Source organism: Mus musculus, chromosome 6 (assembly GCF_000001635.26).
Source record: "Mus musculus strain C57BL/6J chromosome 6, GRCm38.p6 C57BL/6J".
Lineage (NCBI taxonomy): Eukaryota > Metazoa > Chordata > Mammalia > Rodentia > Muridae > Mus > Mus musculus.
The window spans coordinates 101,774,185-101,801,982 of NC_000072.6; the positions used below are offsets into that span (position 1 = coordinate 101,774,185).

The 27,798-nt window shown below is 38.1% G+C and overlaps 1 long non-coding RNA gene across 1 annotated transcript; it reads left to right on the forward strand.

Moving 5' to 3' along the window:
- The first annotated feature begins 64 nt into the window (after nt 1-64).
- Gm9871 (predicted gene 9871) lies at nt 65-27,798 on the forward strand. Its single transcript, NR_027989.1, has 6 exons — nt 65-172; nt 2,992-3,270; nt 8,355-8,472; nt 21,685-22,148; nt 22,457-22,632; nt 27,384-27,798. It is a non-coding gene; the product is annotated as a predicted gene 9871 (long non-coding RNA).

Here is a 27,798-nt window from a genome sequence, read left to right on the forward strand (position 1 = left end):
AAATTCTGTGTATGGTTGATTACTGAAGCACAAGACTTTGCTCAGCCAAAGTGACTGGGTTAGGGGTGGACGCAGGACTGAGAAGGCCCAATGGAAGTAATGTTTGGGAATCTCTGTAAGGAAGAAGGGAAGAGCCTAACTTCTGCATCAGGAGATGGTGTGCAGATGTAAGGTAGGAAGTATTGTGGCTATTTTGTTACCAGGAGGAAAACTGGGCAGAGGAGAAAAGTTAGAGAGCTGTAGAAGCAGATCTGAGTCCTCATTCAAGTATATTTAAGACCTGGACTGTTTCAGTCAAGAGAGCCCAAAACTTCCTTTTGTTATTTAAAGAAGTTTGAAATGAGTCTTTTGGCATTTGGGCTCAAAGCATCATGGGTTATATGTAGGGAGGCGGGACTGTGAAACAATGGTAACAAGTGAATGAACAAGCAGAACACCTTGAGAGAACTCGTCCCTTGTTACCATTTTCCTTGCTAAGATTGACAGCTAGATTTCCTAGGGGGAAGATCGCAGAGGTAGAGAAAACAGCAGATGTGGTAATTTTAACTAAAGTGATTCTTCCAGTATCAGTGGTTTAATAACATGTTTATTAGAATTCAGGTCCCTGTGGGAGAGATGGGGGAGACAAGTGAGTCCTGGGACTTAAGGAGGATTCCATATTAGTACAAACTTTGCATTTTGCACAAGTAGCTTCCAGGATTTCAAAGCTTGTTGATATCACGGGGCAGATGAAAGAAAGAGGGTCAAGCTTTTCTCTCTTTTGCGAGAATGTAAACACATGGCTAATCTTACATGCCGGAGACTTGGAAATTAGGTTGAACTGAGGCTCAGAAGGATAAACTGATCTGGGGAACACAGATCAGGTTTGTTCCTCATTGCTGTAAGGACTATGGTTTAGGGCTTGCAATATTTTCTCAGAAGCAGCTTATCCTACAAAATTAAACCTGCCAGACAAGTAGCCCAGAGTAGTGAAACTAATAAGCCAGAATACCACAAAGAAAGCAGACACATATTGAGCTGAGAGCCACATGTACGGACACAGGAAATGAGACATGTGTGTACTTAGCCAAGTCCTTTCCAGCTGAGAGGTCCAGTCATAGGGAATGAGTTACACATGTACACTGAGCCAAGTGCTTTCACAAATGTCTATCCAGAATCTCTCATTTCTCAAGACCAGAGAAAATTCTAGATTTTATGTAAAATGTTTTGAATCCTAAATGATGGAAAATATTTTTTCCTAATATGATTATACCATACAGCCCAGTCTGTTCATGAACTTTTATCTTCTTGCCTTTGCCTTTTCTGACTGCCAGAATTACAGATATATGCACCCGACTACTTCAATTATTAGATGCCAAGAAATCAAGTTACTTCTTTCCCTTAACTAGTTCCATTTGCTAGTCTCTATCTTATAATTTACTTAAAAAAATCTTAGTCTAGGATCTGGAGAGAAGGCCCAGTAATTAAGAGCACCTGGTGCTCTTGCAGAGAACCTGAGTTCAGGTCCTAACATTTACATGATGGCTCACAAGCATTCAAACTTCCAGCTCCCAGGGGATCCAACACTTTCTTTTGCATTCTTTAGGCATGAAAATAGTGCATGGATATCCATACAAGCAAATCACACACACAAACACACACAAATATAATAAAAAAGAAAAACTCTTAGTCTATTTGTAAATATTTGAGTATGTATACCAATTAAAATGCATAAATATTAATTGAAAATATATTTATATACCATCAATTCATAAGAAAAGATTACTCTTTTAATTTCTAGTTTTTTAATTATAAAAAACTAATTAAAAATTGTGATATTCAACTTTTTGCCTCATTGTTATAAATTATGCATTCAGTTTTGGAGATGGATGTCCCTTGGAACTGTTGAAAAATATTTTTTAAAGGAAACTCATCCTTTAAAACTTTTATATGTAATTATTTGCTATGCAGTTGACTTAGTCTAAAGTGAAGAATCTCATGTTAGCTACTAGCAATTTTTCTTTTGTTACTCTACAATGAAACCTTGTCATCTGTTTATCTTGTCCTATCTTTTCTTTGGATTGAGTAATGTCATCAACCTTTATTGTTGAGATAACAAACATTTTAAGAAAGTTTGTGCTTATACTGGGTGAGGGACTCACTTATGACTGTCATAATAGAGAATCCCTGTTTATCGAAGCTGGAGAACTATGGATATATGTGTGCCAAAAGTAGATTTTTGAAACTATACTTAGCAGATAAATGCATTATTGTCTTCAAACACAATATTCAGATCTCAATGGTATTTTTAATTGTGTGATGGTTAGTGTTAATGGTCAACTTGACAGAATCTAGAATCCCCATGAGAGCCTCTGGGCATGTCAAGTAGGTCAATATGGAAAGACCCCATCATTACTTTGGGTTCACCACTCCCTGGATGGGGACCATGTACTGTGTAAGATGGAGATTGGGCTGAGCAGTGCTATTCTTCTTCTCTGCTGCTTGACTCTCCATGTAATATCAGAACTTTAAGATCCTGCTGTGACTTCCTTGCCATAGTTGCATGTGAATTAAGAGAAACCATTCTTATTGTAATTACTTTGTTAAGGTATTTTATCATATATCAATAAGGAAACAAACTGAGACAACCCCTTTCTTTTTTTTATAAAACCTACTTGTTCTGATAGGATAATGCTGTCTAGCCCAGACTAGTCTAGAGTTCACAATCTCTCTGCATCAGGCACTGAAAAATGCTGAGATCTCAAGGTACATTACCATCCTTGGCTCAAACCTAGAAATTGTTATTACTTTTTATTGTTTTTTAATGAAAAAGGATCTTATTTTGTGGTCCTGTCTGGCCTTGTGATGATCTACCTGTTTGTGTCTTCTGAGTGCTGGAAATAGAGGCATCTGCCATCAACACCTAGGTTAAAGACTAAGAATTTTATGTAACACATTTCATTTTCATATGTCTTTAACGTGACGTTTTCCCTTTTCTCAAATTCTATCTAGATTTCTTTTAAAGAACCAAATACTTGTCAGCATGCAGAAGCTACAATGAAAACATTACATATTGCCTTTTATGGAATTGATTATATAAAAAGAAAAGCTCAAGAAGATTTTCTTCTTGTCAATGCGTCTTTGATTTAGAAAGCTGAGAAAAAATGCATGATTTAGTTTACTTCAAAAAATCTGACTTAAGTCACTAAGATCAGTATGAATGTCAAATAACCCAGACGTGATACTCATTCTTCCCAGAACTCAGCAAGAAGGAGCCCCATGAGCCATAAGGTAATTCCTATTTTATCTTCTTAATTAACATCTTTTGGGAGCTATAAACTGTATATCAACTGACCCAGTGAGCGTGTACAGTTGAGTGATTTGTAACATGGTCAGAATTGAGAAAGGACATATTCATCTTCCCTCAAAATGGCTCCAAGTACAATTATTAAATGTCCTCTCTTCAGTTTTCCTGAACTTTTTCAAACTTAGGCATACACTGACTCATATTCTATCTCTGTTGGTTTGTGTATTCTTGTTATTTTATACAAACTCACCTTATAATGTATATAGTCTTTAATGACTACTTTCTTATTTCCATGTTTAATTTATGCCATGACCTACACCAAGAACCCATCTTTTAAACAGATTTCACTTTATTTTTTGATTTATTTATTTATTTATTTATTTATTGAGACAGGGTTTCTCTGTGTAGCCCTGGCTGTCCTGAAACTTACTCTGTAGACCAAGCTGGCCTCGAACTCAGAAATCCACTTGCCTCTGTCTCCCAAGTGCTGGGATTAAAGGTGTGCGCCACCACTGCCCAGCCATTTTTTTTTTAAGTTATATGTGGAAGTGTGTATATGTGCGAGAGTATGTGCATATGCATGCTATGCCCACAGAGGCCAGTAGATGGCAGTATATCTGTTGGATATAAATGGTAAATGTAAATGGCTTAATGTGGATGTTGAGAACTGACTTTCAGAAAAACCATGTGCTCTTTACTGCTGAGCCACCCTTCCAGCTCCAAGACCTTTTTTTTTTTTTTAATTGCTGAACATTTACTTACCACCACAATTTATTTAGCTATGTATTCATAGATGAACATTTGAAATGCTTTAAATTTTGGGTTTTCATGATAATGTTGTTCTGAACATCAGTAAATAAATACTATGGGGACATGAGTTTTTCTAGGTATAAACTTAGGAGTGGACATGCTCACAGCTTTATGTATAATCTCTGAGAAATTGTCTCACTGATTTCTAAAGCACCTGCAGTATTTTATATTCCATCGATGATTTATAAGTGCCGTGGGTTCTCTACAGTTGTCTCTTTTTTGATTATCATTTTAGTGATGCTCCATTTGGTTTTGATCTGAGCTTTCCCCAATGCCCAGTAAACTGATGCTTTAAAGCTTTTATGCCTGATCAATAAAAATAGGAACTAAGTAGTTTGACATTGTTTGAAAACAGACCTTTTAAACTACATTTGTATTGATAATGTGAACCTGAAAATAATATAAACAAAAAGGAGCAATTAATTATTATTTCAGTAGACCCCAGTATCAGCTTCTTAGTAGGATGATACATTTATACCAAATCTTCCCTCATTTAAACAAATGGGTGGTGATTACTATTTTAACTGTTTATTGAGAAGGAAAGGGGCTCTTTCAAACACACATGTCTATAAACAAGAACCAGAATAAGGAGAAATGAGAAGAAGCTACTGCAGGGACCTGAACAAAAGGGTATAGCTATGATCAGATAGCAGCAAAGAAATGATTTTGATGAAAAAAAAATGGGACATGCCTATACAGAAAACATTACAAGAGAGATGGTATTTGAAAGTTATACAGAAGAGAGAGAACTTTATTCAGAATAATACAAAATATATTGAAGGAAAGCATGTGACAAATTACACCCAATCAGTAGTATTTACAATAATGTTTCCTCAAAGTAGGATGGATATTTTATGAAATATGGATAATTTACTGAAAATTCTATTCTCAAGTCTTACTTAGACCTCCAGCATCAGAAACTCCATGAAGGGAGGAGCAAGTAGAGTTCTATGTACACACCCACACAGGTTTGTACTGATGATACTGATACCCACACAGGTTTGAGAAGTGCCTTTTAGAAGCTAGAGTTATAGTGCTTTTACACAGAGTTAGAATGAAATAAGAGTGGCTAGAAATGGAGGCTAGGGATTTTAGTGAATTTCATAGCTCAAAGAGAGGCCATCAGAATTTGAAGAGTAGGGCAGTAATTGGTTAAAGTGGCAATTAAGGATGATTAAGAATGATTGCTTAAAGTGGAAATTTGGGATTATTAAGGTGACAGCAGTGAGAAGAGAAATTGCCTATATGAGTAAGGAGTAGGAAGCTAGGATAAATGGAGAGGCTATTGCCATGATCCGGCTGAAATGTATTTGATGCATTTGAGAGCTATCATTGAAAGAAGTCACTTCAAGCACAGGAAGTCATTTGATTCACACACAAACACACACACACACACACACACACACACACACACACACACACACACACACCTTGGGGAGGAGGGAGGGAGAGAGAGAGAGAGAGAGATATGCCTAGATGCCTTTATTTTTTCTTCTATAGATTTCATGGAGAGTATTATTCTATTAGCGGATATAGAGACGATCAAGAGGATTAATTATGGAATTAAAGAATCAAATTATTGCTGGACAGTATCAGCCTAGATTCTACTAGAGTTTATCTACTTTCTTAATATACTGATTTCTTAACCATGAAACCATAAAGGCAAAATCACAATCATGATAAAGCCCAATCTACAACGTATATGTTAAAGAATGGGATTTATTAACTTTAATTTCATGAATGAGTCAATGTCTTGAATGATAAATTCAATGAATTAATTGATCATTTTAAATATATCTTTAGACATTCCAGTGAATATAGCTGATTGGCAGGCATAAATAGTTCAAAGGTTGTTGGAATCTGGCTTTGGACTAGAAGTCACCAGATTTGTGGCTGAAGAAAGTGATAAGATGGTTGGGTAATGTTGTAGAGATGAGAAAATATCATGTCTGAGACGTGAAGATATCTACCATGTAGGGGGAAAACAAAAGAGTCTAGTGGAAAAAGAGGAGGATTGGGCCAGAGACATGAGAATGCAGATAATGTCATGACAGGAAGAAGGGAACTAAGAAATGCTAGTGGCCCTATGGAATATTGGATGATAGAAGATAAATGAACCTTAAGTGTGTTTGCTGGCAGCACATAGGGAAATCTTGTTTGAAGGCATCCATGGATACTAGTCTTCTGGGATTATGTATCTGACAAGGGTAGACAATTTCAATTTGAAAAAAAGGTTAAAACTTTCACGTAGATGTGACATGTGGAAATAGGATGTCATATTCAATGCATTTTAAAGCAACCAGATGCTGGGCAATGGTGGCACACACCTTTAATCCCTAGCACCTGGGAGGCAGAGGCAGGCAGATTTCTGAATTTGAGGCCAGCCTGGTCTACAGAGTGAGTTCCAGGACAGCCAGGGCTACACTGAAATACCTTGTCTCAAAAAAAACCAACCAACCAAAACAAAACAAAACAAAAAAACCAAAAACCAAAACCAAACAAACAGAAAACCCTTAAAGCATACAGAAGAATTCCCCCCAACAAGCTATATTCTAAAACCCAACAGTAACTGGAGAGATGTTTTAGAATAATTATAAAAAGTATTTTAAGAACATAAAAAGATGTCTTTATTAGATGAACAGAATAAGAGTCAAGCACATTTGATTACAAAATTTCCATGTATATCCAATTTGTCCTAACGGTGCCGTCAGTATTTTCTTAGATGAGTTTGTAATATATTTATACTAGTTAGTCTTTGAAGTAAATAAAATTATGCAATACCAAAATGACACAGAAATAATTCTTTTCCTCTTAGTTACTTAAACTTTTGATACCTAATTCTGTGAATAGACAAACTGATTGAAAGTTTATGAAATAAGAGAGTTTATCTTACCAAAAACTTTAGATATTGTCACACTTAGCTTTGAATAAACCTTAATTGAGAAATTGCTTCCATCAGCATTGGCATGTGGTCAGATCAGTTCGCTAATTAATGTAGAAGGGACCAGCCCTTAGAGGACAAGGCCATCTTCAGGAAGATAGCCTGGGCGGTGTAAGACTGACAGTTGAATGTGTGCCTGCAAGTCAGTGGATCAGCCACTCTTGTCCATGACCTTTGCTTCAGCTTCTGCTCCTAAGTTTCTGCTTTGAGCTTCTGCTTGGCTTCACTTGAATCTGGACTATAACCTATAATCCAAATGAACCCTTTCTTCCCAAGGCTGGTTACGTCCAGTGTTTTATCACACCAGAAAGCAAATAAAGACAGGTATAAAATAGTATACTCATATAAGTATAGTTACGATTTTAATAAAAACCTTGTCTCAGGGGCAAATTTTTTGTCTAATTTTAGCTAAAATTAATTTAAAACAGTAAGCACTTTTTTAGGTTCTTAAAACCAAAATGCTATTTAGCCATAAGAATCCCTTTGGAAGAAGTAGAAATAAATCAACTGTGTATTAAAGTGCCCCAATTTCATCACAGGGGATAAATGAGAGATTGAACTGGTAAGGAAAATAATTATCAAAGACTTCTTACTGTGTGTTCAGGCTGCTATATCACACACTCCATGGAAACCAGTTTAAAGAAGTTTGTGTGAATCATCCAGGTAAGATGCCAATGCACACAGGGGCACTCTTACCAGGCCCCATTCCTAGATGAAGGGGTACAAGCAATTAATGGAAGCTAAGAGGGAGAATCAGTATCAGACAGGAGTGCTCCTGGTGGGTTATTCAATCTCCAGTGGTCAGTTCTAATTCCTGGTGGTCAGCTCTAAGCTCAAGTACATATGAACAGTCCTAAATGGACTCAGTAAAGTGTGTGTGTGTGTGTGTGTGTGTGTGTGTGTGTGTGTGTGTGTGTGTGTGTGTGTGTTTATGTGTGTGTGTTTATACACATACACATATGAAGATAAAATTCTCAGCTGCAGGTCAGCTGCAGGTCAGAGGTTAGTTTCAAGTGTCTTCCTCTATTGCACTGCACCTTATTTCATGAGACAGGGTCTGTTAACCATTTTGGCTAGACTACCTGGCTAGTGAACACTTGGGATCTGCCTGTGTCTCATACACCCCAGTGCTGGGGTTAGAAGTGCTCACCATCATCCTGACTTTTCCATGGATTCCAGCAACTGAACTCAGGTCTTCATCACCCATTTGCACCATCCCCCACCCCTGATAGGAATCTTCATAAGCTCAAAGGATTTGGATATTCCAAGGAGATGACTCAAGCACATCTATGTGTTTGCTTCTATGTGTGATTCCAGAAAAGCTTAATGAAGACCAGACACATCCTGAATGGGCGCCATGCAGTAGTAACTAGGAAGCTCTGCACAAAGATTTGTTAATATAGGCATCCTCTGACTGCTTCTGGACCACCATCAGGTGAGCTACTACGGGGTTTCATTACCTCTTCCCCATCATGCTGAAATTATCAGAAAACATAAAGTTTTCCTCCACAAAACTGTTTTACTCAGGTCTTTTGTCACAGTTACAAAGATCTAACACATCCATCCTGTATTCCCACAGTGGTACTCGGTTCCCTTTCTTGGTAGCAATGCACAAGGTTCACCTGCTTCATATCAGTAGCGGTGTCTGAAATTCTGTGGGCATTACCTTTGTTTGCTTTCGTAAGTTTCTTTTCTTTCTTTCTTTTTTTTTTTTACGTATTTTCCTCAATTACATTTCCAATGCTATCCCAAAAGTCCCCCACAACCTCCCCCCACATTCCCCTACCCACCCATCCCCATTTTTTGGCCCTGGCGTTCCCCTGTACTGGGGCATATAAAGTTTGCCTGACCAATGGGCCTCTCTTTCCATTGACGGCTGACTGCCATCTTTTGATACATATGCAGCTAGAGTCAAGAGCTCTGGGATACTGGTTAGATCATAATGTTGTTCCACCGATAGGGTTGCAGATCTCTTTAGCTCCTTGGATACTTTCTCTAGCTCCTCCATTGGGGGCCCTGTGATCCATCCAATAGTTGACTGTGAGCATCCACTTCTGTGTTTGCTAGGCCCCGGCCTAGTCTCACAAGTGACAGCTATATCACAGTCCTTGCAACAAAGGCTTGCTAGTGTATGCCATGGTGTCATCGTTTGGAGGCTAATTATGGGATGGATCCCTGGATATGGCAGTCTCTAGATGGTCCATCCTTTTGTCTCAGCTCCAAACTTTGTCTCTGTAACTCCTTCCATGGGTGATTGTTTCCAATTCTAAGAAGGAACAAAGTGTTCACACTTTGGTCTTCGTTCTTCAGTTTCATGTGTTTTGCATCTTGTACCTTATATCTCGCTATAGTAAGTTTCTGGGCTAATATCCACTTATCAGTGAGTACATTTCATTTGAGTTCTTTTGTGATTGGGTTACCTCACTCAGGATGATGCACTCCAGGTCCATCCATTTGCCTAGGAATTTCATAAATTCATTCTTTTTAATAGCTGAGTAGTACGCCACTGTGTAAATGTACCACATTTTTTGTATCCATTCCTCTGTTGAGGGGCATCTGGGTTCTTTCCAGCTTCTGGCTATTATAAATAAGGCTGCTATGGACATAGTGGAGCATGTGTCCTGTTTACCGGTTGGGACATGTTCTGGATATATGCCCAGGAGAGGTATTGCGAGATCCTCCAGTAGTACTATGTCCAATTTTCTGAGGAACCGCAGGACTGATTTCCAGAGTGGTTGTACAAGCTTGCAATCCCACCAACAACGGAGGAGTGCTCCTCTTTCTCCACATCCTCGCCAGTATCTGCTGTCACCTGAATTTTTGATCTTAGCCATTCTGACTGGTGTGAGATGGAATCTCAGGGTTGTTTTGATTTCCATTTCTCTGATGATTAAGGATGTTGAACATTTTTTTCAGGTGTTTCTCAGCCTTTCGGTATTCCTCGGGTGAGAATTCTTTGTTCAGCTCTGAGCCCCATCTTTTAAGGGGGTTATTTGATTTTCTGGAGTCCACCCTCCTCAGTTCTTTATATATATTGGATATTAGTCCCCTATCTGATTTAAGATAGGTAAAGATCCTTTCCCAATCTGTTGGTGGTCTTTTTGTCTTATTGATGGTGTCTTTTGCCTTGCAGAAGCTCTGCAGTTTCATGAGGTCCCATTTGTCAATCATCGATCTTACAGCACAAGCCATTGCTGTTCTATTCAGGAATTTTTTCCCTGTGTCCATAGCTTCGAGACTTTTCCCCACTTTATCCTCTATAAGTTTCAGTGTCTCTGGTTTTATGTGAAGTGCCTTGATCCACTTAGATTTGATCTTAGTACAAGGAGAGAGGAATGGGTCGATTCGCATTCTTCTACATGATAACAACCAGTTGTGCCAGCACCATTTGTTGAAAATGCTGTCTTTCTTCCACTGGATGGTTTTAACTCCCTTGTCGAAGATCAAGTGACCATAGGTGTGTGGGTTCATTTCTGGGTCTTCAATTCTATTCCATTGGTCTACTTGTCTGTCACTATACCAGTACCATGCAGTTTTTATAACAATTGCTCTGTAGTAAAGCTTTAGGTCAAGCATGGTGATTCCACCAGAGGTACTTTTATCCTTGAGAAGAGCTTTTGCTATCCTAGGTTTTTTGTTATTCCAGATGAATTTGCAGATTGCTCTTTCTAATTCGTTGAAGAATTGAGTAGGAATTTTGATGGGGATTGCATTGAATCTGTAGATTGCTTTTGGCAAGATAGCCATTTTTACAATGTTGATCCTGCCAATCCATGAGCATGGGAGATCTTTCCATCTTCTGAGTTCTTCTTTAATTTCTTTCTTCAGGGACTTGAAGTTTTTATCATACAGATCTTTGACTTCCTTAGTTAGAGTCACGCCAAGATATTTTATAGTATTTGTGACTATTGAGAAGGGTGTAGTTTCCCTAATTTCTTTCTCAGCCTGTTTATTCTTTGTGTAGAGAAAGGCCATTGACTTGTTTGAGTTAATTTTATATCCAGCTACTTCACCGAAGCTGTTTATCAGGTTTAGGAGTTCTCTGGTGGAATTTTTAGGGTCACTTATATATACTATCATATCATCTGCAAAAAGTGATATTTTGACTTCCTCTTTTCCAATTTGTATCCCCTTGATCTCCTTTTGTTGTCTAATTGCTCTGGTTAGGACTTCAAGTACTATGTTGAAGAGGTAGGGAGAAAGTGGGCAGCCTTGTCTAGTCCCTGATTTTAGTGGGATTGCTTCAAGCTTCTCACCATTTACTTTGATGTTGGCTAGTGGTTTGCTGTAGATTGCTTTTATCATGTTTAGGTATGGGCCTTGAATTCCTGATCTTTCCAAGACTTTTATCATGAATGGGTGTTGGATATTGTCTAATGTTTTTTCTGCATCTAACGAGAATATCATGTGGTTTTTGTCTTTGAGTTTGTTTATATAATGGATTACATTGATGGATTTTCATATATTAAACCATCCCTGCATCCCTGGGATAAAACCTACTTGGTCAGGATGGATGATTGCTTTAATGTGTTCTTGGATTCAGTTAGCGAGAATTTTATTGAGGATTTTTGCATCGATATTCATAAGAGAAATTGGTCTGAAGTTCTCTATCTTTGTTGGATCTTTCTGTGGTTTAGGTATCAGAGTAATAGTGGCTTCATAGAATGAGTTGGGTAGACTTCCCTCTACTTCTATTTTGTGGAATAGTTTGTGAAGAACTGGAATTAGATCTTCTTTGAAGGTCTGGTAGAACTCTGCACTAAACCCATCTGGTCCTGGGCTTTTTCTGCCTGGGAGACTTTTAATGACTGCTTCAATTTCTTTAGGGGATATGGAACTGTTTAGATCATTAACTTGATCCTGATTTAACTTTGGTACCTGGTGTCTGTCTAGAAATTTGTTCAATTCGTCCAGGTTTTCCAGTTTTGTTGAGAATAGCCTTTTGTAGAAGGATCTGATGGTGTTTTGCATTTCTTCAGGATCTGTTGTTATGTCTCCCTTTTCATTTCTGACTTTGTTAATTAGGATGTTGTCCCTGTGCCCTCTATCTAGGGTTTATCTATCTTGTTGATTTTCTCAAAGAACCAACTCTTCATTTGGTTAATTCTTTGAATAGTTCTTCTTGTTTCCACTTGGTTGATTTCACCCCTGAGTTTGATTATTTCCTGCCGTCTACTCCTTTTGCGTGAATTTGCTTCCTTTTTTTCTAGAGCTTTTAGATGTGTTGTCAAGCTGCTAGTATGTGCTCTCTCCCGTTTCTTCTTGGAGGCACTCAGAGCTATGAGTTTCCCTCTTAGAAATGGTTTCATTGTGTCCCATAGGTTTGGGTATGTTGTGGCTTCATTTTCATTAAACTCTAAAAAGTCTTTAATTTCTTTCTTTATTCCTTCCTTGACCAAGGTATCATTGAGAAGAGTGTTGTTCAGTTTCATTGTGAATGTTGACTTTCCATTATTTATGTTGTTATTGAAGATCAGCCTTAGGCCATGGTGGTCTGATAGGATACATGGGACAATTTCAATATTTTTGTATCTGTTGAGGCCTGTTTTGTGACCAATTATATGGTCAATTTTGGAGAAGGTCCCGTGAGGTGCTGAGAAGAAGGTATATCCTTTTGTTTTAGGATAAAATGTTCTGTAGATATCTGTCAGGTCCATTTGTTTCATAACTTCTGTTAGTTTCACTATGTCCCTGTTTAGTTTCTGTTTCCATGATCTGTCCATTGATGAAAGTGGTGTGTTGAAGTTTCCCACTATTATTGTGTGAGGTGCAATGTGTACTTTGAGCTTTACTAAAGTGTCTTTAATGAATGTGGCTGCCCTTGCATTTGGAGCATAGATATTCAGAATTGCGAGTTCCTCTTGGAGGATTTTACATTTGATGAGTATGAAGTGTCACTCCTTGTCTTTTTTGATAACTTTGGGTTGGAGGTCGATTTTATCCGATATTAGAATGGCTACTCCAGCTTGTTTCTTCAGACCATTTGCTTGGAAAATTGTTTTCCAGCCTTTCACTCTAAGGTAGTGTCTGTCTTTTTCCCTGAGATGGGTTTCCTGTAAGCAGCAGAATGTTGGGTTCTGTTTGTGTAGCCAGTCTGTTAGTCTGTGTCTTTTTATTGGGGAATTGAGTCCATTGATATTAAGAGATATTAAGGAAAAGTAATTGTTGCTTCCTTTTATTTTTGTTGTTGCAGTTGGCATTCTGTTCTTGTGGCTGTCTTCCTTTTGGTTTGTTGAGGGATTACTTGCTTGCTTGTTCTAGGGCATGATTTCTGTCCTTGTATTGCTTCTTCTCTGTTATTATCCTTTGAAGGGCTGGATTCTTGGAAAGATAATGTGTGAATTTGGTTTTGTCGTGGAATACTTTGGTTTCTCCATCTATGGTAATTGAGAGTTTGGCCGGGTATAGTAGCCTGGGCTGGCATTTGTGTTCTCTTAGTGTCTGTATAACATCTGTCCAGGCTCTTCTGGCTTTCATAGTCTCTGGTGAAAAGTCTGGTGTAATTCTGATAGGTCTGCCTTTATATGTTACTTAACCTTTCTCCCTTAGTGCTTTTAATATTCTATCTTTATTTAGTGCATTTGTTGTTCTGATTATTACGTGTCGGGAGGAATTTCTTTTCTGGTCCAGTCTATTTCGAGTTCTGTAGGCTTCTTGTATGTTCACGGGCATGTCATTCTTTAGGTTTGGGAAGTTTTCTTCTATAATTTTGTTGAAGACATTTGCTGGCCCTTTAAGTTGAAAATCTTCATTCTCATCAACTCCTATTATCCGTAGGTTTGGTCTTCTCATTGTGTCCCAGATTTCCTGGATGTTTTGAGTTAGGATCTTTTTGCGTTTTGTATTATCTTTGATTGTTGTGCGATGTTCTCTATGGAATCTTCTGCACCTGAGATTCTCTCTTCCATCTCTTGTATTCTGTTGCTGATGCTCGCGTCTATGGTTCCAGATTTCTTTCCTAGGGTTTTCTATCTCCAGCATTGCCTCGCTTTGGGTTTTCTTTATTGTGTCTACTTCCCTTTTTAGGTCTAGTATGGTTTTGTTCATTTCCATCACCTGTTTGGATGTGTTTTCCTGTTTTTCAATAAGGACTTCTACGTGTTTGGTTGTGTTTTCCTGTTTTTCTTTAAGGACTTGTAACTCTTTAGCAGTGTTCTCCTGTATTTCTTTAAGTGAGTTATTAAAGTCCTTCTTGATGTCCTCTACCATCATCATGAGATATGCTTTTAAATCCGGGTCTAGCTTTTCAGTTGTGTTGGGGTGCCCAGGACTAGGTAGCTTGGGAGTGCTGCGTTCTGATGATGGTGAGTGGTCTTGATTTTTGTTAGTAGGATTCTTACGTTTGCCTTTTGCCATCTTGTATTCTCTGGAGCTAGTTGTTATAGTTGTCTCTGGTTAGAACTTGTTCCTCAGGTGATTATGTTAGCCTCTATCAGCAGCCCTGGGAGACTAGCTCTATTCTTAGTTTCAGTGGTCAGAGTACTCTCTGCATGCAAGCTCCCCTCTTGCAGGGATGGTGCCCAGATATCTGGTGTTTGAACCTGCCTTCTGGCAGAAGTTGTGTTCCACTCACCAGTGGACTTAGCATCCCGTGGCGGATCCTGTGTGGGTCCTTGTGGGTGTCTGGAGACTCCCCCAGGCCAAGGACCATGGTGCTGCAGTGTGCCGGCCGGAAGGGACTTGAGCCCCATATCAGGCCGGGTTACCTGCTTCCTTAATCAATGCAGTCTGAGGTCCTTGGAGATTGGATTGGAGCAGGCGCTGTGTTCCACTCACCAGAGGTCTTAGGATCCCGTGGCGGATCCTGTGTGGGTCCTTGCGGGTGTCCGCAGACTCCCCAGGGTCAGGGACCACAGTGCTGCCGTGGGCCTGCTGGGCCTTTTGTAAGTTTTTATGACATGTCTGTAGACCGATGAAAAAAGAAGATGTAACATACATTTATGGACTTTTATTTAGCTTTAGAAAGAAAGAAAGGTCTGTGCTGGTGAGATGGTTCAATGGGTACTTGTCACACTGGACAACTTGAAGTAAATTCCTGGGAACGCTTTCACAGGTTGTCTTCTGACCTTGGCATGAATGCCATGCATTTGTGTACATACATACACACACACACACACACACACACACACACACACACACACACACACACTAGTCCCATTAGATACTAGTACATAATTAGAGATCGAAGACGTTATGCTAGGCTGAATAAACTAGACTGAAAAAACAACACATATTACAGAATTCCACTTACACAAGGTCTGAGGAGTTGTTAGGTAGAATGGCTTTTGCCCGAGTGGAAGAGAAGAGAGGAAATGATGGGAATTTTAATATGCAGAGCAGTGAGTTAACATGCTCTGATGTGGTGTACAACAAAAACACCCTTAGTACTATGGAACTGGAAACTTATAAAAGTGTAAGGCTGTAAATTTTATATTATGTTTTATTGCAAATTTATTCTATTAGCTTAATGGAAAAACTGCGAGTCTTGTATTGTTTTATTAGATCTCTTGCATTTATTTTTTTAAGCACTGTTAAGTATATTGTTTTTAGGAAGTTAAAGAATATTTATTCTACCCTGTTCACAAACCCCTTCAAAAGTTGATTATAGCTCCCAGCTCCCAGCTCCCAGCCTGTTCCACAGAACCTCCAAACAGTGACTTCCCTTTTCACCTGGAGTGAATTGGCTCCTCTCTAATTCCCAGGACTATTGCAAATATCACATATAAAATACCACTTCTTTCTCATCTTTCCCTCTTACAAGTTGATATGATTGTTGCAATGGAGTTTAATGATTTAACGTTTATCTCTGGTTAGATATTTTTGCTCTTAAGTGATGAGTTTGTTGTGCCTCTTTAAAAAGCATGTCTATGCTTACTGCTTCTTTCAACAGACACATAATTTCTTATTTCAAAAGCTAAATGTGTTTTATTCAGAAAGGAAATTATTCTACACAGTACACTTGACACTGCTTTTTGCTCATCCTCCCTGCTTCTTCCCAACCCCCTGGCCCATGCATAGAGTTTTCTAAAACTCAAATTTTACATCCATATCCTTGAGTTAATATACTCATTTTCTTACTTCACCATCAGGCATCCCTATAAATAACACTGCATTGAAAATACTGTCGTCTAAATCACACCACCCGTCCTTAGAATTTTCTTAGGACATGTTCCTACATGAGAAATTACCATGCTAAACAAAACGCATGCTTTCAGACTTTGGTGTAAATTGCAAAATTATCTTCCTTTAAAAATTTCAACATGTAAGTACACATCTCACAATATCTTTGCTCAGACTGTGCCCTAATTTCTAGTTTCAATATTTTATAAGCTGGCCATTCAATCCATGTTGCTCACTGATTTAATATGCATTTATCCGGTTACTAGGGGAAATGAATCCATTTTAAAAGCATGTGTATTTGGCCATTAGATATCATCTCTGTATGATCTAGTAATGTTTCTTATTTCCTTTTAAAGTGTATTTCTTATTAAGATGGAAGACCCTTCACATAACAGTCAGCTTTTCATGACATATGCTTCAAATGTCTTCCTAGCTTACTACTTGTCTTTTGATTTCATTTAGCTGTTCTGAAGGGGTTAGAATGACTTTAATATTTCCTTCATCCCACATTTATTGAATATACTCACACTGATTAAATATACTCATTTTTTCTTATAGAAAATTTCTTCAAAGGCCTTGATTCAGAGTATTGTCAGTGTTGAGAAAAGATACATTTTCAGTTTAAGAGCAAAGTTTGTCTTTTGGCCAAGAATTCAGCAGGTCTAAATTCAATGCAGAAACTCATGTTCTATATATCTCTGAGGAAGGCACCTTATGCATATCATGTGGATGTCATAATGGTAAACGTGATCACGCATCTTGGTTGTCAACTAACAAACCGAGGAAGAAGAAATCTTGATCAGAGAATTGCTTGGATTATATTGACCTCTCGTGGCATTTTCTTTCTTTCTTTTTTTTTCTTTTAACTTTAAAATATATATATGTATATATATATTAATTTACATTTGAAATGTTATCTCATTTTCTGGTTTCCCCTCCAAAGACCCCTATCCATCCCCCTCCCCCTGCTCACCAACCCACCCACTCCTGCTTCTTGGCCCTGGAAGTCTCCTACACTAGGGCATAGGGCCTTCATAGGATCAAGGGCCTCTTCTCCCAATGATGACCAACTAGGCCATTCTCTGCTGCATATGAAGCTGGAGCCATATAGGTCCTTCCATGTGAACTCTTTGGTTGGTGGTTTAGTCCCTGGGAGCTCTGTGGGTATATTGAGGTAGCTTGGCCCAATCCACTGGGGGAAATACTACCACTATACATTTGAGCCCAAACAGTATTATAGAGGAAGCCAAGAAGAAAGCCAGTAAGCAACATTCCCCCATAGTTCTTGATTCAGTCCTGTCTCCATTTTAGCTTTCCACAATGATGGAGAGAAACATACAAGTCAAATAAACCCTTTCTTCCCTAAGTTATTACTGGCCAGTGTTTTATGACTGTAACAAAAAAAAAAAAAAAAAAAAAAAAAAAACAAAGTAAGCATTAAGTCATTCATCCTAACCTCTGTGGTCAATAGGTAGCTTTCAGCGAACACTCAACAGCTCTGAGGTTTCTAGTGGTGTTGTTGTTGTTGCTGCTGCTGCTGCTGATAATGATCATCACTGAATTCTCTGCCTCAAGACCCATTTACTTCTCTCAGACTGGATCCAACATTCCCATTCTTTCATTTCATTTTAAAGCTGAGGATACCTGTTATAGATCCCCACAATCTATTTTCCAGCACAGGCTGATGACTACAGTAGATGTAATTTCTTCCTAAGGGAAAGTGGATTTGTTGTCAAGTATTGGTGAAAATTTCCAAAACAATACAAAGGGGCACACCCATGCCAGGATTTTGTGGGAATGTTTCAAAATTTACCAAATATGAGAAATTGTATCTTCCTACTCTTAGCCAACATGAAGGGGGACTAAGCTCTCATTCCTCCTTAAAACTTATATATTATTGTATATTAAGATTTCCATTTCCTTTCCTCCTCTTCCTTCTCTTCCCACCACCCCTGTGGAGATCTCTTGGGTCCACTTCTAGGAAATTGGCAAGAATATTTGACATTGGACTAGGATAAGGAAATAAGCTTAAGAAAAATACAGCCAAGGAATGTATTTCTTGTATCTTGATCATTTTGATAAGTCCCAAGAAGCAGTGACCTCATGACCTTTGTTTACACCTTGTTTGTTCCATGATTACTTTGTTTATGCCTTATTACTTTGTTTATGCCTTAGAACTGACTCTATTCTTTGCATGTACCTAGAATGATATAAAAGCAGACTTGGAAAAATTAAACTCTTCTCAGTTCTTGCTGGGGTCATACTATATCATGTTGTCTAATTGTCATTTTTTTTTTTAATCCTCACTCCCTCCCTTGAGAGCCTGTTGACTGACTAAGCTGGCTTGGTCATCACCCTCCCTCTCCCCCTTTCTTATCTTATCTTTGGATATGAGATGGATCATGGGGTTAAGGCAAAACAATATTGCATGACAGACACTTTGGGGAGTCATAAACCCAGCACTACTACTTCTAGGGAACCCTTAGACCTAGAAAGGCCAAATGTATCATGTATGATCATACAAGTGGGGATTACTGTGTGTCTCTTGAAGCAAATCCTTCTTTTCAAAATGGTAAATGGATCTGAAGATTGGCCACAAGATCTGGTTTGAGTGAGAAACTCTCTCTTCTGTATCGGTATCTTTTGATTGCAAAGCATTTCCTGCCTGATAATTGGCTCAATCTTCCTGGAAAGCATAGTAGATTCACTTTATAAATTGTAAAATACAGTCTTAGAGTAAGTAATTTGGACAACATATTACTCTTGTGATGTTAAACGCATAATTTATGACTTCCATAGAACCTCTTTTGCCCCTGATAACATTGGAAGTATTCCATCTTGCTTTCTTTAGTACATTCCTCTCGTATATACTGAGTTAAGTATATCTGGATGGCAGATACATGTTCAACACCAAGCATGTGTTGTTAGTGCTATGGTGATTTTGAGCAAGTATCCACACTTTCTGAAACCTCAGATTAGTTACCTCTACAATGGGTTGGCACACTTTGCTGAACTTGTCCATGAGGATGTGTGTTTAAATGACAGAGAATAGGATGAGTTCAGACTCCATGATCTATTATTACAGTTGGAGCTAGAAGTATGCCATTAGTCACTGTATGGATTATTTAGTAGTATGTAGTCTGTTAAAACAGTGTGAGTATAATGTGGCCCAGTATGCTATCATGATAGAAAGATTTCTGCAGCGGTAAATGTTTATATCTCATCTGAACATTCCCCTACCCCGTCGATGAGAAAATAATCCTAGATCCTCAAGAAAGGCTAGCAATACAGAGGAGTTTTACTTCTTATTTTTTATCCAAAGATACAAACAAAATTAAAATGAGATCCTGAGCCATAGGTACAGTACCCTATAAATGGACCTCAGAATCATTTTAATCTATGTTAATTTCCTGGGCATTGTTATACAACTTCTGAATGTCTTTATGAAGCCAGTATGTAAGAGCTAGAAGATACCAACAGTTGAAAGAATTCCTCATGCTCTTTCCCTGATGGTGCTAGTCCCTTAAAGTTAGTATAGGAACATCAACCAGTTTGCTTAAATACCCCATGTTCTAGGAAACTTCTGTCATTGCACTTTCAGTATCATGAATGAATTATCATAGGGACCACAGTGACATGAAAAATAAAGGCATTAGGTCAAAAAAGTCTCACAAGAATGAATTTTAACATACCAGGTGCATGCTCAACTTGTCTGTACTTCAGTACCTCGTAATCTCTGGTGATTTGAAATTAGGTGACATATGCCAAGCTGCTGCGACAGCTTGCAGATCAGTATATCTCCTGTGTCATAACTCAGTGCCTCATACTGAGACATGATTTGCACATTTTCCTACTGAATATTCTATCTAGACTTCTCAAAAGTCTTTTGGGACTCCCTCCAAAGCTTAGCTGTGTGCTCATGTGACCACTTTGAATATGATTAAATACTGAGTAGCTTCAGAAGGTGTGGCTAAGAAAAAGACATTTGTGGATTAATCAAAAGGGTTCAACTGGCTGTTGCTGAGGTTCCTGCAAATGTTTAAATCTCACTAATATCTCTACCTCATGGCCAACAAGCCAAGTAATCAACATAAAAGTTAATGGTCATTCTTATTATTGCTTTGACTACAGACTTAGTTCCCAGGGGACTACTAAGTTCTGGAACATCTATCACACTTAGACAGAAAGCTAAATCCAAGTGTGGCTTTGCTTATAAAGACTGAAGAAACGATCCGAGGAGAGACATGGCAATTGCTGCTGAATATAGCATTTTCCCAAGGAAGTCTTGAAAATAAATTACTCAAAGTAACAATTTCTACCGAGGATGAAGTATTATGGGAGAAAAAAATGCCAGGCAAAACATGCCCCTAAATTAAGATATCATCCTGGATTGTGGGGCCACTTCTGGACTTCCAGTTTCAAAGGGAAATTTGTGGATATTGGATTTTTATGTTTCTTGCAGTCATGGTCTACAGCTTTAAAGAATTTGTCCCTACCATATAAAATTCACTCATTAAGTAGAAATTTAAATATCTTTTATCATTATTACATACACTATTATCAACTTTCTAAGCCTAATATATAACCTTACTTATCTTCAAAGTAATCTTTGATAGCAAGATGGGATTTATTATAATCACATATTACAGATGAAGAGGCTAAGGGTTTGGAGAGCAGTGTAAAAGAAGCATAGTCATAATTTAAATCTACATATTTAAAGGCAAAGTCATTCCTCTTGAGCACTCCTGGAATCACATTCAGATTTTCATGGTTTTCGGTGCTGAAGTAAGGAATTCTCAACATAAAATTTTAAATAACATAACATTATACATCCATTTAATGAACAACATTGATGATTGCTGACTAAAACAAAATTCCCCAAGTTTTAATCAATGTACAGCATATATATATATATATATATATATATATATATATATAGTTATTAGAGGTAAAGAATTGAAAGCAGATGAGTACTTCCACGGATACCTGCTTTTATTTGACTGATTTTTAAGGTTCTAAGGAACTGATTACTAAAGGCACATACAAAGGGCTTTTCCAGTAGTTAACAACAGCAACAAAAAGCAAAGCTATACTTGAATAAAAAGTTTTAAAATTGCGATACTTTTATGACAAGGATGCTGATATAGTTCTGTTAGTGTGAGGGAGATAGATAACAGTTCTCAGACTTTAATGTGCATGAAATTCTGCTCGGCTCTACAGTACTCTTTTACTGACATTTTGAGGCTTAAGAACTAGAAACATTCTTTTTGTAAATTTTGTAAAAAGAAATATTCTTTTTACAAAAACAAGCTAACAGAAAAACCTTGTATTTTTATTAAATTAGTTTTTCTTTTTTTTGACTTTGCCTTATAAATAAATTCTAAAATAGAGGTTATAACATCTTGGCTTATCAGTATGTATTAGGAACTTACATTCTCTGCTAGCCTCCAAGTTTACAGTAGGAAATTCCCAGACTAAAACATTCTTAGTCTGTAATTAACAAAGTTTGCCTATGTTTCCTTTGCAGATGTCAGCATAAGGAATGTCCACGTAACACTGCATGATGGTGCTGCATCCTGCTTCAAAGCCTCCTGTGACTCCTCATGCTGTCAGAGGGCATTTAAAGCTCACTAGCTTTTAGCTCAGTCCACAGGGCTTGCCCTTACTGGGCCAGTCTCGGTTCATGGAACACATAGGGCTCAGTTACAGAATATTAGCATGCTGACTGGCATCTTAGAGGAAAGATCGAAGCCAGAGCTTGGGCATCGGACGGGAGCTGCTCGGGTTCCCACACGGATCCAGCTGAAGATTCAGCTTGCCCATCAAGACAATTTCATCTCTCAAATGAATAATGGCTGGAAGATTTATTAGAGGAGCGACAGCATGATAAATGAGTTGTCTGTCATCTTTACATCCTTCCTCTTATGGCAGCTGAATGCTATCGCTCATTTCTTCAGATGGAATTCAGGTGTAAAGGAAAGAAGAAATGAGGTGAGCCTGGGGAGGGGAGAGAGGGAGCAGGGACTGGCCAAGGGGGAAGTAGGAGACGATGAGGTGGGGAGGGAGGTAGAGATGGAGATGTGTGGGCGATCAGGTTTGTTACCTGTGGTTAGAAGCAGGAAATTTATAGAAATGTAATTCCTCGAGGCCAAAATGTGTTTACTCCTGACTTGCCTAATTTTAGTCAAACTTTCATCTGCTTGCTTCCCTGTGGTCTCATCAGAATATGATTTATGTGAGTCTGTACGTGAGTGCTGGTTATTAGCCCCTTCTCACTTATCACTCTTCTCTCTTGCCAGAAGAAGTTAAATGACTCCTTTAACAGAAAGAAGAACTTCAAGCAGCGCTTGCACACTGATTTCTACCTATGCTTGTATAAAGTCCACACATACTATTTTCTATACCATGTGATTTTTTTGCATTTTTTTCTGAGCCATCAGTATATGCAGTCATTTGGAATAGATAGGGTAATTTGGTAAGTGAATTACAATCCCTCTGGGCTGGGGAGATGGTACAACGGGAAAAGGCACCCAGTGTGGAATGGAATGGTCTGAATTTGATCCCTGGGTTCCACATAGTGGAAGAAGCATAGCTACTCCTGAATGTTGTCCTCTGACCATGTACACCTTGTGGCATATATTTATCAGGATATACAGATACATATTCATGTATGCATACAAAATAGAGAGAGTATAATAACTTTAAAATGACAACTCACCTACCTAAACTGAGAAAGGATGGTTAATTGTCAGCTACTTGTTTGGTATTTACTTCCATTCTAGCCTCTGAGATGATTTTATTATAACTATACCACGACACTATCTCCATCATATTTAATTACATGAATAAATTGTTAATACTTATTATTATTTATTGGTTGTTTTTTTCCCTTGGTGCATTGTTTTTCATGGCTTTTGGGTTTGCTTTTCTAGGTACTAGTTAAGCTGTCATTCCATTTTAATGGTTCACAGAGCCTCTTTTCATGTGACATAAGGAAGCAGTAACATGTGGTTTCCATAAAACGATTTTTACAGAGAATCATTAAATGAATTTTTTTGTGACCTTACCCTAAAACAATGGAGGTTCCAAATGTAGGAAATAAACCACTTTCCTTTCCTTCACTCTGCTGCTTTCAGCTCACGTCACAGCCACCATCCAAAGAAGTAAAATCCTAAAAGTCCTCGATCTGTTCCCTTTAAAGAATTTGAAGTACATTCAGCACTGTAATAGACTCCTTTCCACACTCTCAGTAATTGACTTAGGGGTTTTAAAACTATTTTCTGACGTCAAGTAAAACTGATACACATGGAATGATTTTAAAACCAAATTTGTGTTTCTACATCTAGAAATTACAAATTAATATACGTTCATTTTATAAGTTGTTATTGAATACTTAGATACTTCCACACACTGCAATTACATACCTATGAAGAATACACACACGGCTGATGGGACAACCAAGGCCGAGGGTGCCCATTTCTGTATCTCTCTGTCAACCCTAGAGGTCATCGGTCTGATTTCTCCAGGTAGATGAGCAAAGCACTGTTCTTTCTTTACAATAAAAACATTATTTACTGATAGCTTATATTATCTCAATATATTTTTCCTTTGGTTACTTTAATCTATTTAATATTAAATTTCTATTTTGTCATTATATAGATATAATTTTTTTCTTTCTGAGATTGTACTTTAATTACAACATTTCTAGTTTCCTTTTCCTCAGCCCAAGCCCTCCCATATACTCTTCTTTGCTATAATTCAAATTAATGACTTCTTTTTCAGTAATTTTTAGTATATTCACATATGGATATGAATATGCTCATAAGTAAGCCCGTTGAGTCCACAAACTGTTACTTATATATATGTTTCCAGGGCTGACTACTGGACAGTGGGCAAGCAATTAGTATGCTCTTTTCTGGTGAGGAACACCTCTCTTCACCCCTGATTTCCTCAGTTGCTGTAGTTCTTTGTATAGGGTTGAGGCTTCCTCAGCTTTTCCCCATCCGGTTTGTCATGCCCGTTGGAGTAGCCTTTGTTCAGCTCATGTTTGGAGGACCATGTTGGTAAGATGTTTTGTTTATAGCGTCTGGCATTACTAGAAGACACAGTCTCACCACAAAGATCCCAATCCTCATTAAAGTGCTTGCTTCCTCAATGGGAGGAGCTAAGCTTTAGGTGTGGAAGTATTTTGTAGATATATTCATTAGGACTGGGGACCATAGCTCTGTATATTGATTGGTTGTCATTTTCTGTAGTGGTCTCCATCTGTTGCAAAGAGAAATGTTTTTAATAATTTGAAAAGTTAACTTTTCCGTGGACAAACATTTACAGATTGCTTTCATGATTATGTTGAGTTAAAAAAAAAAAAAAACATTGGTTGTAGATTCTTGTCCAATAAAATGACCTTACTAACCCTGTGTAGTTAGCTAGGTTTTCAGTACCAAGCATATTTTTTTTCCTGTTGAGTGGAGCTGAAGACAAATTAGAGAGCTACGGTTACTGCCAAGGTGTGTGTGTTCCACTACTGTACCCTTAGGGCTATCATGCAGTGATGGTTGTTGACATGGGTCATAGGTGCATTGCTGGTTAGGAGTGTTGTTGGACTTCTTCCTTTTGAAACCTTTATACTGCTTTCTAGTACTATAAACGTTAGTCCTCAAGGAGGGAGCATTTAAGTCAGTTATAGCTCATGGATGTCCAATGCCTGCCTGCGTGGTGTCTTCAGCAGTAGGGACTAAATGTCTACCTCTAGTGAGATAACAATGAGAATCAGTAATAGGCTTTATGTTTTGGGGTTCTCTTAGACATCCCTGGTTAACGTGTCAAAGGAGTACTTCTCATGTATGGTATTAAAGTTTTTATTAGGTGGTCTTTGGCTTTTGGAAGAAGTGACATCTCATGTCTTCTAATGAGAATAGTTCATTAAAACTACATATGTATGCTTATACACAAAATCACATGCATCATAGGTTTTTGGTTATTGTGGGTTTTTTGTTTGTTTGTTTGTTTGTTTTGTTTGTTTGTTTTTGTTTTGTTTGTTTGTTTATTTGTTTGTTTTCCAAGACAGGGTTTCTCTGTGTAGCCCAGGCTGTCCTGGTACTCACTTTGTAGACCAGGCTGGTCTCAAACTCAGAAATCCGCCTGCCTCTGCCTCCCGAGTGCTGGGATTAAAGGCATGTGCCACCACGCCCGGCACATTATAGGTTTTTTAAAAGAAAGATAGTTAATAGTGTAATTCTATGGGCCTTTTCCAACTATGTTGTTATGTTAGCTCCCTACCTCCTTTTCTTATATTTGCCTCCATCCTATTTCCCCAAGGAGCCTCCCTTTTCCTATCTCACCTTTCATATCACTGTATTTTGCTCTCCCCCTTTACCCTCATCCCACTTTAAACCTATATTTACCACCTTACCCTTTATTTATATGGGGAAACATAGTTACTTGCCTTTACTGTTAATTTGATTATTGATGCAATGCTGAAGTTCTTCATTTTTCTATATATATACACACAGATGATATCTGTAACTTTAAATTTTATTAAATAGGTGTAATTTAATATCATATGGAGTCATGCACTCTGCATTATCTGAACTTTATCTCAACACCATCTCCGTTTGTTTTTGTTGTTGTTGTTGATGATGCTTTTTCTATTTTCAAATATAAGCTCCTATCAGCCTTTGGGCTATAGCGCCCAACTCCCTGATTCACATTCTTTTAATCCTGGTTGCTTAAGATAAAGGTGTGTGTGTGTGTGTGTGTGTGTATGTGTTGCTTTTTATTTTATTATCAAATGTTTTGCTGTAAAAATAATTTTGTGATTCTACAGTTACATTTTTCTTAGTGGTCATGCTAAGAGAAGTGATCTATCTCAGCCTACTACCATAAATAATAACGTTAAATAATCAGTAAATGGCAAGATGTTTGCAAGGCATGAACAAGGTTTATTTTTTTGTTTTGTTTTGTTTTGTTTTTTGTTTTTTTGAGACAGGGTCTCTCTGTATAGCCCTGGCTGTCCTGGAACTCACTCTGTAGACCAGGCTGGCCTCGAACTCAGAAATCTGCCTGCCTCTGCCACCCGAGTGCTGGGAAAGCATGAACAACTTTTATCCCACTTTACAGCATGACATTGGATTTTACTTCTAATTGGTGGCTTTTGTTATTCTTTACTTTCACTGTAAGAAAAGACTAAAAATCACAATTGATATTGCCAGAAGTAGTAATAAAACACTGTCCCTATGGGTGACAATTAGATATACTTGTGGAATGTATATGGTTTTGCCCTTTATCGATACATCACCTTTTAAGGTTTTGGCAGCTAATTAGTTACCATGGAAGACAGAAGAATGGGAATTTTTAGCACACAACTTCATCATGCCTGAAAATTACAACATTTTAGTTATGCATTTGTATAGTTTCAAAATATTTCCTAATCTATACAATTAACTTGTTTTTGAGATCAATGAAGAAAGTAATCTAAGTTGAAAACACCTTTGGACTGACTTCTTTATCCCATTGTTTTTCTTTCTTTCTCTCTCTCTCTCTCTCTCTCTCTCTCTCTCATCTATCTATCTATCTATCTATCTATCTATCTATCTATCTATCTATCTATAATTTAAATGTGTATCCTGATGTATATCTATGTGGGGTTTATTTATACAATGGAGTACTATTCAGCTATTAAAAACAAAGATAGCATGAAACTTGCAGGTACATAGATGGAACTTGAGAATATCATCCTGAATGAGGTAACCTAGAACCAGAAAGATACTTTGGTATGTACTCACATAAAAGTGGACATTAGCCATGAAGTATAGGATAACCATGCTACAATCCATAGACCCGAATGAAAGTGGGTAATAAGGAGGGACCAAGGGAGGATACATGAATCTCCCTCAGAAAGGGAAACAAAATAGTCATAAGAGGTAGATGGAGATAGGGAACTGGGTGGAAAAGGGAGTGAGGTGGGAATGGAGCTGGTGATAAGATATGGGGAGAGGGTGTGGAAGAGGGATGAGACTGAGACATGGAAATGAGGGAAGCATCTCTGGACCTAGCCAGAGGCCTGGAACTGTGGGAGATATGGGACATCTATGGGGTATCCCTAGCTGAGATTCCTACCAGCAGGGGATCTGGAGCTTGAAGTGGCCACCTCCTCTAACCAGGCAGGACTTCTGGTGGAGGAAGAGGTACATCAAACCTTCAACACAAGATTTGTCCTGCCTACAGGATACACAGGGATAAAGATGGAGCAGAAACCAGGGAACAGTAAACCAATGACTGCCCCAACTTTAGACCCATCCCACGTGAGAAAGCCAATCCCTGACACCGCGACTGATACTCTGATCTGCTCTGCTTTCAGACAGGAGCCTAGCATCACTGTCTCCTGACAGGCTTTATCCAGCAGCTGCATCTGCAAACAGATGCAGAGACCCACAGCCAAACATCAGGTGGAGCTTGGGGAGTCTTGTGCGAAAATCACTTTCTAAATAAGTGACTCCTAAAAATAACATGCTTCTGGATAGGAGAGGGGATATTGTATTGATTCACCCCATCTTGTGTCACAATTTACATGATTTCTTTTTAAAAGTCCTTGGCAAATTAAAACATTTTATTTGACAAATAAAATCGTTTATGGATTGGC